General features: G+C 49.5%; 1 long non-coding RNA gene across 1 annotated transcript in view; it reads left to right on the top strand.

Moving 5' to 3' along the window:
* The window catches only part of LOC147102013 (uncharacterized), a 123345-nt gene extending 116734 nt beyond the window's left edge, over positions 1–6611 (top strand). The window contains exon 5 of the long non-coding RNA XR_015073196.1: positions 6194–6611. This is a non-coding gene — a long non-coding RNA (uncharacterized LOC147102013). The remainder of the gene's footprint in view (positions 1–6193) is intronic.
* Positions 6612–13967: the final 7356 nt, after the last annotated feature.

Raw genomic sequence — 13967 nt, 5'->3', positions numbered from 1 at the left:
ACACCCAATTGAGATCCTACATGCAGAATTCTGTAAAAGTATCCTCCGGACTCAAAGGAAAACCGTAAACAATGCATGCAGGGCAGAACTAAGCCAATATCCATTAATAATCACTATCCAAAAAAGAGCCACCAAATTTTGGAAACACCTAAAAATGAGCAACCCCCACTGTTATCATTACGAAGCCCTGAAATGCCAAGAGAGGACCATAAAGAAGAATACCCTCAGTCAACTAGTCCTGGGACTCAGTGAAGTAACTACTAAAACTACTAACAATAACCAGCCCCAGGACAGTGACAGCGTAACACAAAGAATTCGACCCAACACAATCGTCACTAAGCAAAAGGAAAAATATCTGTCATATTGGGCAGAAACAACAAAAACCCAAAACAAACTCAATTGCTACTCGGCCCTAAACAGACAATACAGCATGGCTGATTACCTGACCATGGTAAAGGATAGCAAACTGAGAAAAACCTTGACAATGTACAGACTTAGTGAACATAGCCTGGCGATCGAAAAAGGTAGACACAGGCAGACCCGGCTACCAAGAGAGGACAGGATATGCTCTCACTGCAGTCAGGGAGTGGTGGAGACAGAGGTGCACTTCCTCACAGCTTGTAGAAAATATCAGGGCATAAGGGAGAATTTCTACCCAAAATTCACAAAAATATGCCCGGAATTCAGAAATTAGAATGACGACCAAAAACTCCCATACCTACTAGGAGAAGAGAGAAATTGTGTAACCTTAGCGGCACACTATGTTACAGCTTGCCATAAACAGAGGGACAACCACTAAATATAAGAAAAGAGTATATACAAATTATATGAATGTATATTTATACACTCAGGGATATATCTGTTTATACACTGTATGAATAGATCTGTATTTTTTGTATTCAACCATGAATGTTTTTCAATGCTTTGGCAACATAAGATGTACCTTGTCATGCCAATAAAGCGATTTGAATTGAATTGAATATAGATAGATAGATAGAGAGAGATGGATAGTGAGATAGATAGAGAGATAAACAGATAGATAGAGATAGATAGATAGAAGATAGATAGAAGATAGATAGATATAGATAGATAGATAGATAGAGAGAGAGATAGATAGATAGATAGATAGAGAGATAGAGATAGATAGAGAGATAGAGGAAGACAAAGAAAAAGAATATCGATCTTTGCTAAAGCCCTGAAGGACGTCGCTTTTAACCGGGTCCATACCCAGACTCCAAGAGGACCCCCCCGACCACCAGAGATCAGCGGGGTACATATCAGGACCACTACAAAGACCACCACCACACCAACCGAGGCCAGAGAGGATCCCCATGCACAACAACAATATCAGACCTGCACCACTCCTGTCCCACAGGGGAACAGGACCGCTCCCAGCCAGACAGAGGGAGAGATGCACAGGACGTACGCAATACCTCAGACAGAGACAATCCATTAAGAGACAATAAGCAGATGTGCAGCAGCATCTACTTCCGCCTTATGGATCAAGGACTAATTAATAGAAAGAACTGTAACCAAATAGTATTAACTTTTATAGACAACTGAGATAATCTTTTTTTCCCATACTTAGACACGACAAACACGTACCACTCTTTAACCTATCATAGTAAAAGATCAAACTTAACATGAAATCCTTATATATTTCGACCTGGAATATCCAAGGTCTACGCTCTTCGGTGCTCGACGTGAAGAGTAGGACCCCAGAGTTCATAGATGAAGCTAAAGATCTAGATATTATCATTTTACAGGAAGCTTGGTATAAAGGAAAAGGACAGACTGGCTGTCCCCAAGGGTACACTGAGCTGGTGGTCCCCTCGAATAAATTACCAAGAGTAACCCAAGGCAGAGACTCCGGAGGCATACTGATCTGGTTTAAAACAGAACTTAAGAATTACATCACATTTATAAAAAAGGGCGAAAACCACATGTGGCTCAAAATTGAGAGGGAGATTATCTCTAACACCCAAGATGTTTACATTTGCGCACTTTATATCCCCCCAATGGATTCCCCGTACTTTAAAGAGGACACCTTCTCCAACATAGAGGGGGAAATTATCCAATACCAGGCCCAGGGGAACGTGTTGATCTGTGGGGACCTCAATTCAAGAACTGGCGAAGAACCAGACTTCACCAATAATCAGGGAAACAATTACGTATTCAGGAATAACCACTTCGATATCCCTTCCCTTCCATAGAGGCATAACTGCGACAAGCAGACAAATACCAACGGAAAACAGCTCCTACAGCTCTGCCGAAGCCTGGGTCTGTACATTGTCAATGGTAGGTTCATAGGAGACCTCCTAGGAAGATCGACCTATTGCTCACCTCTTGGCTGCAGCACAGTAGACTATATGATTACAGATTTGGACCCATCCTCTTTCAGAGCATTCACAGTCAAACCACAAACAACACTGTCAGATCACAGTCAAATTACTATGTATCTCAAAAAGACAGAAACAAACAACACAGAAACACAACCCAGTAAACTGTACAACACCAAAAAATCGTACAGATGGGCCAAAAACGACACGGAAAAATACCAGAAAACAATTAGCAATGCATCAACTCAAGCTCTCTTGGACACCTTTCTGGATAACATATACACTCACAATAAAGAAGGTGTAAACCGGGCAGTAAATAACCTAAACAATATTTTTGATAATTTGGCAACAAGGGCAAACTTGAAAGCTCGCAAGAACAAACCCAAAACAAAAAACTATGAAAAATGGTTTGACCCAGATTGCCATAACATGAGGAAAAAACTTAGAAAAATATCAAACCAAAAACACAGACATCCAGAAAACGAGGAATTATGCCTTACTTATTGTCAGACACTAACACAATACAGAAACACACTCAGAACCAAAAAAGAGCAGTATATTAAGAATACACTCAGCTCCATTGAGGAATCCATTGATTCCAATTGTTTCTGGGACAACTGGAATACACTGCACAAAAAACAACACAACGAATTGGCCATTCAAAATGGGGACACATGGGAAAACCACTTTGAAAAATTATACCAGAAAAACATGCTAAGGCCAGGGCAACACCAAATATGCAAAAAACTGGAAAAGCTCGAAATGGCCATAAAAGATAACCAAAACCCGCTAGACTCCATAATAACAGAAAAAGAACTTTTTGAAAAACTCAAGGACCTGCGACCAGGAAAAGCTTGCGGGACAGACAGCATACTAAACGAGATGATTAAACACACAGACGACAAAATGAAACTGGCTATCCTAAAACTCTTCAACTTGGTTCTGAGTGTCGGTTACTTCCCTGATATCTGGAACAAAGGACTCATAACGCCCATATACAAAAGTGGGGACAAAGTCGACCCAAATAACTATCGAGGCATCTGTGTAAACAGTAACCTGGGGAAGGTATTCTGTAGCATCATAAACAAAAGACTTATAAACTTCCTTGAGGAGCACAATGTCTTGAGTAAAAGCCAAATTGGATTCCTGCCAAACTATAGAACATCAGATCATATCTTCACCCTATAGACCCTAATTGACAAACACGTTCACCATAACAAAAGCAAAATCTATGCATGCTTTATAGATTTCCAGAAGGCTTTCGACTCCATCTGGCATGACGGTTTATTCCTGAAACTTATCGAAAGCGGGGTAGGGGGAAAAACATATGATGTAATTAAATCATTGTATACAAACAACAAATGTGCAGTTAAAATTGGAGACAAACAAACAAAATACTTCCCACAGGGGCGGGGGGTGACGCAGGGCTCGCCAATCTCACCGACACTCTTTAATATTTACATAAATGAATTGGCAAAACTACTTGAACAATCTACAGCACCCGGCCTCACCCTATGTGAATCCAAGGTTAAATTCCTCCTCTATGCAGACGACCTGGTTCTGCTGTCACCAACTAAGGAGGGTCTACAGCAGAACCTGGATCTGCTGGAGTCATACTGCCAGACTTGGGCCCTGACAATAAATCCCCAAAAAACCAAAGTCCTTGTGTTCCAGCAAAGATCCAGACATCAGGGGCCCAAAATAAATTTCACACTAGGAACAACCAAAATTGAACAAACCACTAACTACACATACTTGGGCTTAAAAATCAGTTCTACGGGAAACTTCAAACTGGCTGTGAATGAACTGAAAGAGAAAGCAAGAAGGGCTTTCTACGCCATTAAAAAATCAATCCAAATAGAAATCCCAATTAGCATTTGGCTCAAAATTTTCAAATCAGTAATTGAACCAATTGCACTCTATGGCAGTGAGGTATGGGGACTGCTAACACAACAAGAATTTGCAAAATGGGACAAACACCCAATTGAGATCCTACATGCAGAATTCTGTAAAAGTATCCTCCGGACTCAAAGGAAAACAGTAAACAATGCATGCAGGGCGGAACTAGGCCAATATCCATTAATAATCACTATCCAAAAAAGAGCCACAAAATTTTGGAATCACCTACAAATGAGCAACCCCCAATGCTATCACTACGACGCCCTGAAATGCCAAGAGCTGACCATAAAGAAGAATACCCTCAGTCAACTAGTCCTGGGACTCAGTGAAGTAACTACTAACACTAATAACAATAACCAGCCCCAGGACAGTGATAGCGTAACACAAAGAATTCGACCCAACACAATAGTCGCTAAGCAAAAGGAAAAATATCTGACATATTGGGCAGAAACAACAAAAACCCAAAGCAAACTCAATTGCTACTTTGCCCTAAACAGACAATACAACATAGCTGATTACCTGACCATGGTAAAGGACAGCAAACTGAGAAAAATCTTGACAATGTACAGACTTAATGAACATAGCCTGGCGATCGAAAAAGGTAGACACAGGCAGACCCGGCTACCAAGAGAGGACAGGATATGCTCTCACTGCAGTCAGGGAATGGTGGAGACAGAGATGCACTTCCTCACAGCTTGTAGAAAATATCAGGGCATAAGGGAGAATTTCTACCCATAATTTACAAAGATATGCCCGGAATTCAGAAAATTGAATGACGACCAAAAACTCCCATACCTACTAGGGGAAGAGAGAAGTTGTGTAACACTAGTGGCACACTATGTTACAGCTTGCCATAAACAGAGGGACAACCACTAAAGATAAGAGTATATATAAATTATATGAAAGTATATTTATACACTCAGGGATATATCTGTTTATACACTGTATGGATAGATCTGTATTTTTGTGAACAAACATGAATGTTTTCCGATGCTTTGGCAACATAAGATGTAACTTGTCAAGCCAAAAAAGCGATTTGAATTGAATTGAATTGAATTGATAGATAGATAGATAGATAGATAGAGATAGATAGAGAGATAGATAGAGAGATAGATAGATAGAGAGATAGAGAGATAGAGAGATAGATAGATAGAGAGACAGATAGATAGACAGATAGAGAGACAGATAGATAGACAGATAGATAGAGAGATAGATAGATAGAGATAGATAGATAGATAGATAGAAGATAGATAGAGATAGATAGAGATAGATAAATAGAGAGATAGATAAATAGATAGAGATAGATAGATAGATAGAAATAGATAGATAGAGAGATAGATAGATAGAGAGATAGAGATAGATAGAGAGATGAGAGATAGAGAGATAGATAGATAGAGATAGATAGATCGATAGATAGATAGATAGCGGTAGATAGATAGATAGCGGTAGATATATAGAGAGATAGAGATAGAGGAAGATAGATAGTTAGATAGAGAGATAGAGAGATAGATAGATAGAGGAAGATAGAGAGATAGATAGAGAGATAGAGAGATAGATAGAGAGATAGAGATAGATAGAGAGATTGAGAGATTGAGAGATAGATAGAGATAGATAGATAGAGAGATAGAGAGATAGATAGAGATAGATAGATAGAGAGATAGACAGATAGATAGATAGGGGTAGATAGAGATAGATAGAGAGATAGAGAGATAGATAGACAGATAGACAGATAGGGATAGATAGAGATAGATAGATAGAGATAGATAGATATAGATAGAGAGACAGAGTGGGGGAGGGGGAGAGGCAGGACATGCTGAAGATGTGCTCCTGAAACTTTTGTGTTTTTTTGTCGTAAAAAGTGGGGGAAAAGTTCAATTTCAAGTTTAAAAGTTACATTTTAAGTTTAAAAGTCAAAAAAGTTTAATTTAATTTAATTTAATTTAATTTTATTTAAGTTTAACTGCAACATAACCATAGACCGAAGAAAAAGGCCGCCAAAAAAAAACCCAGAGAGAAAAAACCCGAAAAAAACCCGAAAAAAGGAAAAAAAAAAAAAACAGCGAGAAAAAGAAAATAAACTCGGGGAAAAAACGGAGAAGCGAGGCAGATAAACGGAGAAAAAAGAAATACCACGAGAAACATCCCGAGTCCGGAGAGTGAGGACGGGGCCTGGAGAGTGCGAAGCCCGGGGGAAGAAAAAACCCGAGCCCGGGGCCTGAAAACCGGGAAAACCCCGAGAGGCTGAGCCGAGACTGAGGCCCAGAGATCGCGGAGTCGGAGAGGGCGAGCGGCCCAGAGACACCGGGCAACAGCGGCTCCCAGACCCAGACCGAGGAAATCAGCCCGAACCCGGAGAGTGAGGCCGGAGCCCGGTGAGTGAGGCACGCCCGGGGCACGGAGAGCGAGTGAGTCCGGGGCACGGAGAGCGAGCGAGTCTGGGGCACAGAGTGCAAGCGAGTCTGGGGCACGGAGAGCGAGCGAGTTTGGGGCATGGAGAGTGAGCGAGTCTGGGGCACGGAGAGCGAGCAAGTCTGGGGCACGGAGAGCGAGCGAGTTTGGGGCACAGAGAGCGAGCGACTTTGGGGCACGGAGAGCGAGCGAGTCTGGGGCACGGAGAGCGAGCGAGTTTGGGGCACGGAGAGTGAGCGAGTCCGGGGCACGGAGAGCGAGTGAGTTTGGGGCATGGAGAGCGAGCGAGTCCGGGGCAGGGCGAGCGAGCGAGTCTGGGGCACGGAGAGCGAGCGAGTTTGGGGCACGGAGAGTGAGCGAGTCCGGGGCACGGAGAGCGAGCAAGTCTGGGGCACGGAGAGCGAGCGAGTTTGGGGCACGGAGAGCGAGCGAGTCTGGGGCACGGAGTGCAAGCGAGTCTGGGGCACGGAGAGCGAGCGAGTTTGGGGCATGGAGAGTGAGCGAGTCCGGGGCACGGAGAGCGAGCAAGTCTGGGGCACGGAGAGCGAGCGAGTCCGGGGCACGGAGAGCGAGTGAATCCGGGGCACGGAGAGCGAGCGAGTCTGGGGCACGGAGTGCAAGCGAGTCTGGGGCACGGAGAGCGAGCGAGTTTGGGGCATGGAGAGCGAGCGAGTCCGGGGCACGGAGAGCGAGCGAGTCTGGGGCACGGAGAGCGAGCGAGTCTGGGGCACGGAGAGCGAGCGAGTCCGGGGCACAGAGAGCGAGCGAGTCTGGGGCACGGAGAGCGAGCGAGTCTGGGGCAGTGAGTGCGAGTGAGCCCAGGGCACGGAGTGCAAGTGAGCCCAGGGCACGGAGAGCGAGCGAGTCTGGGGCACGGAGAGCGAGCGAGTCTGGGGCACTGAGTGCGAGCGAGCCCAGGGCACGGAGTGCGAGCGAGCCTGGGGCATGGAGAGCGAGCGAGTCTGGGGCAGGGAGTGCGAGCGAGTCTGGGGCACGGAGAGCGAGCGAACCTGGGGCACGGAGTGCGAGCGAGTCTGGGGCACGGAGAGCGAGCGAGTCTGGGGCACGGAGTGCGAGCGAGCCCGGGGCACGGAGTGCGAGCGAGCCCAGGGCACGGAGTGCGAGCGAGTCTGGGGCATGGAGAGCGAGCGAGCCTGGGGCACGGAGTGCGAGCGAGCCCAGGGCACGGAGTGCGATCGAGCCCAGGGCACGGAGTGCGAGCGAGTCTGGGGCATGGAGAGCGAGCGAGTCCGGGGCACAGAGAGCGAGCGAGTCCGGGGCACGGAGTGCGAGCGAGCCTAGGGCACGGAGAGCGAGCGAGTCTGGGGCACGGAGAACGAGCGAGTCTGGGGCATTGAGAGCGAGCGAGTCCGGGGCACAGAGAGCGAGCGAGTCTGGGGCACGGAGAACGAGCGAGTCCGGGGCACGGAGAGCGAGCGAGTCTGGGGCACGGAGAACGAGTGAGTCTGAGGCAGAGAGTGCGAGCGAGCCCAGGGCACGGAGAGCGAGCGAGTCTGGGGCACGGAGAGCGAGTGAGTCCAGGGCATGGAGAGCGAGCGAGTCTGGGGCACGGAGAACGAGCGAGTCTGAGGCAGGGAGAGCGAGCGAGTCCGGGGCACGGAGAGCGAGCGAGTCTGGGGCACGGAGAGCGAGCGAGTCTGAGGCACGGAGTGCGAGCGAGCCCAGGGCATGGAGAGCGAGTGAGTCTGGGGCACGGAGAGCGAGCGAGTCTGAGGCACGGAGTGCGAGCGAGCCCAGGGCACGGAGAGCGAGCGAGTCTGGGGCACGGAGAGCGAGTGAGCCTGAGGCACGGAGTGCGAGCGAGCCCAGGGCACGGAGAGCGAGCGAGTCCGGGGCCTGAGAAAGTCCGAGAGTCAGGAGAGGGAAACACCGGGCCCGGGTCCTGAAAAAATTTAATTTAATTCTATTTAAGTTTAATTTTGACATAAACCACAGACTGAAAAAAAAAAACCGTAAAAAAAAAAAAAACCAAAAAAATCTGAAAGAAAAACACAACAAACCCGCGAGAAAAAGAAAAATAAACTCGGGGAAAAACCGGGAGAGTGAGGCCCAAAAACTGAGAAAAACCCCGAGAGAAATGGTAGGGAGAGAGATACAACCCGAGCCCGGGGTCTGAAACCCGAGAAAACCCGAGAGACCAGGCCTGAGACTGAGGCCCAGAGACCGCGGGGTCTGAGAGTGAGAATGGCCCAGAAACACCGGGAAACAGCGGCCCCCAGACCGTGAGAAACTCCCGGAGACCGCGGACTGAGAGAGGAAACTGGCACAGACGGTATTCAAAAAATGAGCGAATCAGAAGAGCTGCAGCAGCTCCCGTGCTGCACTGAGAGCAACCTCTTTCAGTTTCCCCATGACATCAAATACAATGAAAAACAACAGTTCAAGCAAAGGCGGATGAGAGAGAGGCCAGAAGCTCTTTTTGCTGACTTGTACAAAAATGGGAAAATGAGTAATCTTATTTTCTACTCAGATCAGTCCGCTGCTTGGCGCAAAGCAATCACCACACACTATTCCCATGTTCAGCATGAAGAAACCACTAATGGGTTAAAACTGAAAATAAGGGAATCAGAGGACCCTGATAGTGAAACGACAACTGTCAACATGTACAAAAACGGGACAATAATGGTGCAAGGCAACCTCAAAGACTTTGAAACGGCCTTCCAGACACTGAGAGGATTAGTAGAGAAGGGAAGGACCAGCCCCAGTGTAACTACCAGGGAGAAAGCCACGCACACTCCCCCCACCACTTGCAGCTCACCAGGAGTAAAGCAGCCTAACCAGGAGGTGAGTGAGCCCCCCGGTTCTGACCAGGTACACACCCTGGGGCCCCACAGCTCCAGGGTACAATTGACCAGCCCCAGTGTAACTACCAGGGAGAAAGCCACACACACTCCCCCCACCACTTGCAGCTCACCAGGAGTAAAGCAGCCTAGCCAGGAGGAGAGTGAGCCCTCCAGTTCTGACCAGGCACACACCCTGGGGCCACACAGCCCGGTACAACTAAGGGAGCATTTCACCTGATGCGCCTCAATAACTTCAAGGCTCAAAGTTAACTGGATAAAACTAGGCTTTTATTAGCAAAGAAAGATGCCTGTGTCTTCACCTAGCATTCTGCTGTTCTGCTGCAAGACAAGCCTGGGCTTGTCTTAAGTAGGGCCAGGTATGGGCGGAGCCGACACACCCAATGGGGAGAAAGGGGGCGGTGCACTATATACAATACAAGGTAAAACCACAGGAGCAGGCAATACAATATATGTAGTTAAATACAGAGTCTGATGAATGACATATTTCATCACATTCACCCCTTCTACAGATTTAGTCTGTCCGGGGGTGTGATAGTCCTCTGTGACCGACGTAACGGTTGCGGTGCCGCGGGTGCCGGCTGGGTGTCCCAGGTGACCTCCTGGGTCTCTGCCGGGGGCGCCACCGGGGTTGTTGAAGGAGTAGGTGGTGGGGGTACCGTTGGCTGGTGTTCTTCCAGGGGTGATGAAAGAATAGTGGGTGGAGTGGGTGGGTAATAGTTGTTGTGGTTGTTGTCGTTGTTGCTGTTGTTGTTGTAGTCATTGTCGTTGTTGCTGTTGTTACCGGCTGGGGCGAGGTCTTTTATGGACACAGTGTCCTCCCGTCCGTCGGCGTGCCGGACATATGCATATTGTGGGTTGGCGTGGAGCAGGTGCACTGGCTCCACGAGAGGGTCCGTCTTGTGGCCCCTCACATGCTTCCGCAAAAGTACCGGACCTGGGGTGGAGAGCCATGACGGTATGGATACGCCTGAGGTGGATTTCCGGGGAAACACAAACATTAGCTCATGAGGCGTGGCATTAGTGGCGGTACACAATAGTGACCGTATTGAGTGGAGCACATCTGGGAGGACTTCCTGCCAGCGGGAGATAGGGAGGCCCTTGGTCGTTAGAGTGACTGCCCTCCATACTGTCCCGTTCTCTCGCTCCACCTGACCGTTACCCCGGGGGTTGTAGCTGGTGGTACGGCTCGTGGCAATCCCCTTGGACAGCATGTACTGGCGTAGCTCTTCACTCATGAAGGACGCCCCCCTATCCGTGTGGATATAGCTTGGCATACCAAACAGGCAGAACAGGCTGTTGAGGCATTTAATGACCGTGGCGCTGGTCATGTCTGGGCAGGGGAAGGCGAATGGGAAACGAGAGTATTCGTCCACAATGTTCAGGAAGTAAACATTGCGGTCGACGGACGGGAGGGGGCCCTTGAAATCTAAGCTAAGCCACTCAAAGGGCCACGTAGCTTTGATTAGATGGGCTCTATCAGGGCGGTAGAACCGAGGCTTGCACTCAGCGCAAGTGCGGCAGTTCCTGGTCAGAGACCGAACTTCCTCAATCGAGTAGGGTAAGTTGCGGGACTTTATGAAGTGGAACAGCCGTGTGGCCCCTGGGTGGCAGAGGTCGTTGTGGAGGGTCTGTAGCCGATCCCCGGTGGCGTTGGCACACATCCCTCGTGAGAGGGCGTCGGGGGATTCGTTAAGGGCCCCCGGCCGGTATATGATGTTGTACTCGAAGGTGGAGAGCTCGATCCGCCACCTAAGAATCTTACCATTTTTAATCTTCCCCCTCTGTTTATTATTGAACATAAACGCTACCGACCGCTGGTCGGTAAGTAGGGTGAAGCGTTTGCCGGCTAGGTAGTGCCGCCAGTGGCGCACTGCCTCCACGATGGCTTGGGCCTCCTTTTCCACGGAGGAGTGTCTGATCTCGGGCCCCTGGAGGGTCCTCGAGAAGAAAGCTATGGGCCGCCCCGCCTGGTTGAGGGTGGCCACCAAGGCAAAGTCAGACGCATCACTTTCCACTTGAAAGGGAGTGTTCTCGTCCACTGCCTGTAGCGTGGCCCGCTCAATATCCTGCTTAATGCTTTTGAAGGCAGCATGGGCCTCAGCAGAGAGCGGGAAAGAGGATGCTTTCAAGAGGGGGCGGGCTTTATCGGAGTAGTTAGGGACCCATTGGGCATAATACGAGAATAACCCCAGGCACCTTTTCAGGGCTTTGGGAGTGTTGGGCAGGGGCAGCTCCCGTAGGGGGCGCAATCGGTCGGGGTCTGGTCCGATTTCCCCATTCTCCACCACGCTGCCTAGTATGCAGAGGCGCGTGGTGTTGAAAACGCACTTGTCCTCGTTGTAAGTGAGGTTGAGTTTTTGCGCGGTTTTCAGAAACCTCGCGAGGTTTGAGTCGTGGTCCTGTTGGTTGTGGCCGCAGATGGTGACATTGTCGAGATAGGGGAAGGTTGCCTGCAAGTGGTGGTCATCGACCATGCGGTCCATCTCCCTCTGAAAGACCGAGACCCCATTCGTCACCCCAAAGGGGACACTGAGGAACTGGTAGAGGCGTCCGTTTGCCTCGAAGGCGGTGTACGAACGGCCCTTTGGTCTGATAGGGAGCTGGTGGTACGCTGACTTGAGGTCGATAGTGGAGAACACCCGGTATTGGGCAATTTGGTTCACCATCTCGGATATGCGGGGTAGCGGGTAGGCATCTAGTTGGGTATAGATGTTGACTGTTTGACTATAGTCAATCACCATCCGCTTCTTCTCGCTACCCCTCACCACCACCACTTGGGTGCGCCACGGGCTGTTGCTGCGTTCAATAATGCGCTCCCTCAGGAGCCTGTCTACCTCGGTCGCGATAAACCGCCTGTCCTCCCAGCTGTACCTCCTGCTTTTGGTCGCTATTGGCCGGCGGTTAGGGGTAAGGTTAGCGAATAGCGAAGGCGGCTTTACCTTCAGGGTAGCCAGACCGCACACTGTGAGGGGCGGCTGGGTCCCACCGAAATTGAGCGTGATGCTTTGGTGGTGGCACTGAAAATCCAGGCCCAAGGTCACGCTCACACATAAATCCTTCATAATTAACAGTTTAAAATTATTATATACAGTGCCTTTAACGGACAATCGTACCGCGCAGTAACCCGCAATAGTCGATATCTGGGTTTTGTCGGCCATAGAGATCGTGCCCTGAGTAGGGACTATAGTTAGAGAGAGTCGTTGTACCAGACCAGGGTGAATGAAGCTCTCCGTGCTCCCGCTGTCAATTAAACATTTAACCTTGCACCCGTTTACCTCGATGTCCACCATTGATTTGGATAGTGGGTGCGGTCTGGACTGGTCCACTGTGATCGACGCCACTGTAGGGCCCTGATCGGGACAAGATGGTGGGCCACACGAGGCTGGGTAAGATGGCGTCCACGATGTCTGCTCGCGAGATGGCGGACCCCACGAGGTCGGACAAGATGGCGTCCAAGATGGCCGCTCCCACGGCGCGCACGCAGCGGTGGCGGGTTTGCCTGCGGGGTTCCCTCTGTACACCTTCCCAAAGTGCCCCTTCTTACCGCACTTACAGCAGGTGGTGCCTTTCGCCGGGCACAGGTTCCTGGTGTGCTTCAGCTGCCCGCAGAAGTAGCATTTGGGGCCCCGATGCGTCGCGGTGGTCGTAGGGCTTCTGGGGGGAGAGCAGGGCCCCGACGGTGTTGGGCTACTGGGCGGGGAAGATGTCTTCCAACATGGCGGCGCCCTTGGTGCGTACGAGGCAGCGTGGGCCGCGCGGCCTGAAGAGTAGGAGTCAGAGTTCTTCTGAGCCACATCCAGCGATCGCGCTGTGTCCACAGCCTGTGTCAGATCCAGGCCCGTTTTCTCTAGCAGTCTCTGCCGGATGTAATTAGAACTAAGGCCTGCGATAAAGGCATCCCGAATAAGCTCGTCTGTGTATACCGTGGCTTTCACGTCTTTGCATTTGCAGTCTTTGCCAAGCACTTTTAGGGTGACTAGAAAGTCCTCTAGCGACTCTCCGGGTCGCTGTGTGCAGGTAGCAAGCAGATGCCTGGCGTACACCTCGTTGGTAGGCCACTGATAGTGGGCCTTTAGAATGTTGCAGGCATCCAGGTAGGTGGCGGCGTCTTGGATGAGTGGAAAAACCCGGTGGCTTACCCGATTCTGCAGGATCCCGAGTTTCACATCTCCGGTGGCTCTAGAGGCTGTGACGGCTTCGGAGTTGGCCATAAAAAATTCCAAGCACTGGAACCAGTGTCCAAACCGTGCCGATGCATCCGAAGCATGCGGGTCCAAATCCAAGCGTTCCGGTTTCAAAAGTTGATCCATCGTTGAAAGTTTGCTAATAAAATTGATGCGCCTCAATAACGTCAAGGCTCAAAGTTAACTGGATAAAACTAGGCTTTTATTAGCAAAGAAAGATGCCTGTGTCTTCACCTAGCATTCTGCTGTTGTGCTGCAAGACAAGCCTGGGCTTGTCTTAAGTAGGGCCAGGTATGGGCGGAGCCGACACA

The sequence above is a fragment of the Somniosus microcephalus genome, chromosome 22 (genome assembly GCF_052327205.1).
Source record: "Somniosus microcephalus isolate GS21.2 chromosome 22, FLI_Smic_1.0, whole genome shotgun sequence".
In the NCBI taxonomy this organism is placed as follows: Eukaryota; Metazoa; Chordata; class Chondrichthyes; order Squaliformes; family Somniosidae; genus Somniosus; species Somniosus microcephalus.
This window is presented reverse-complemented; position numbering and strand designations above follow the sequence as displayed.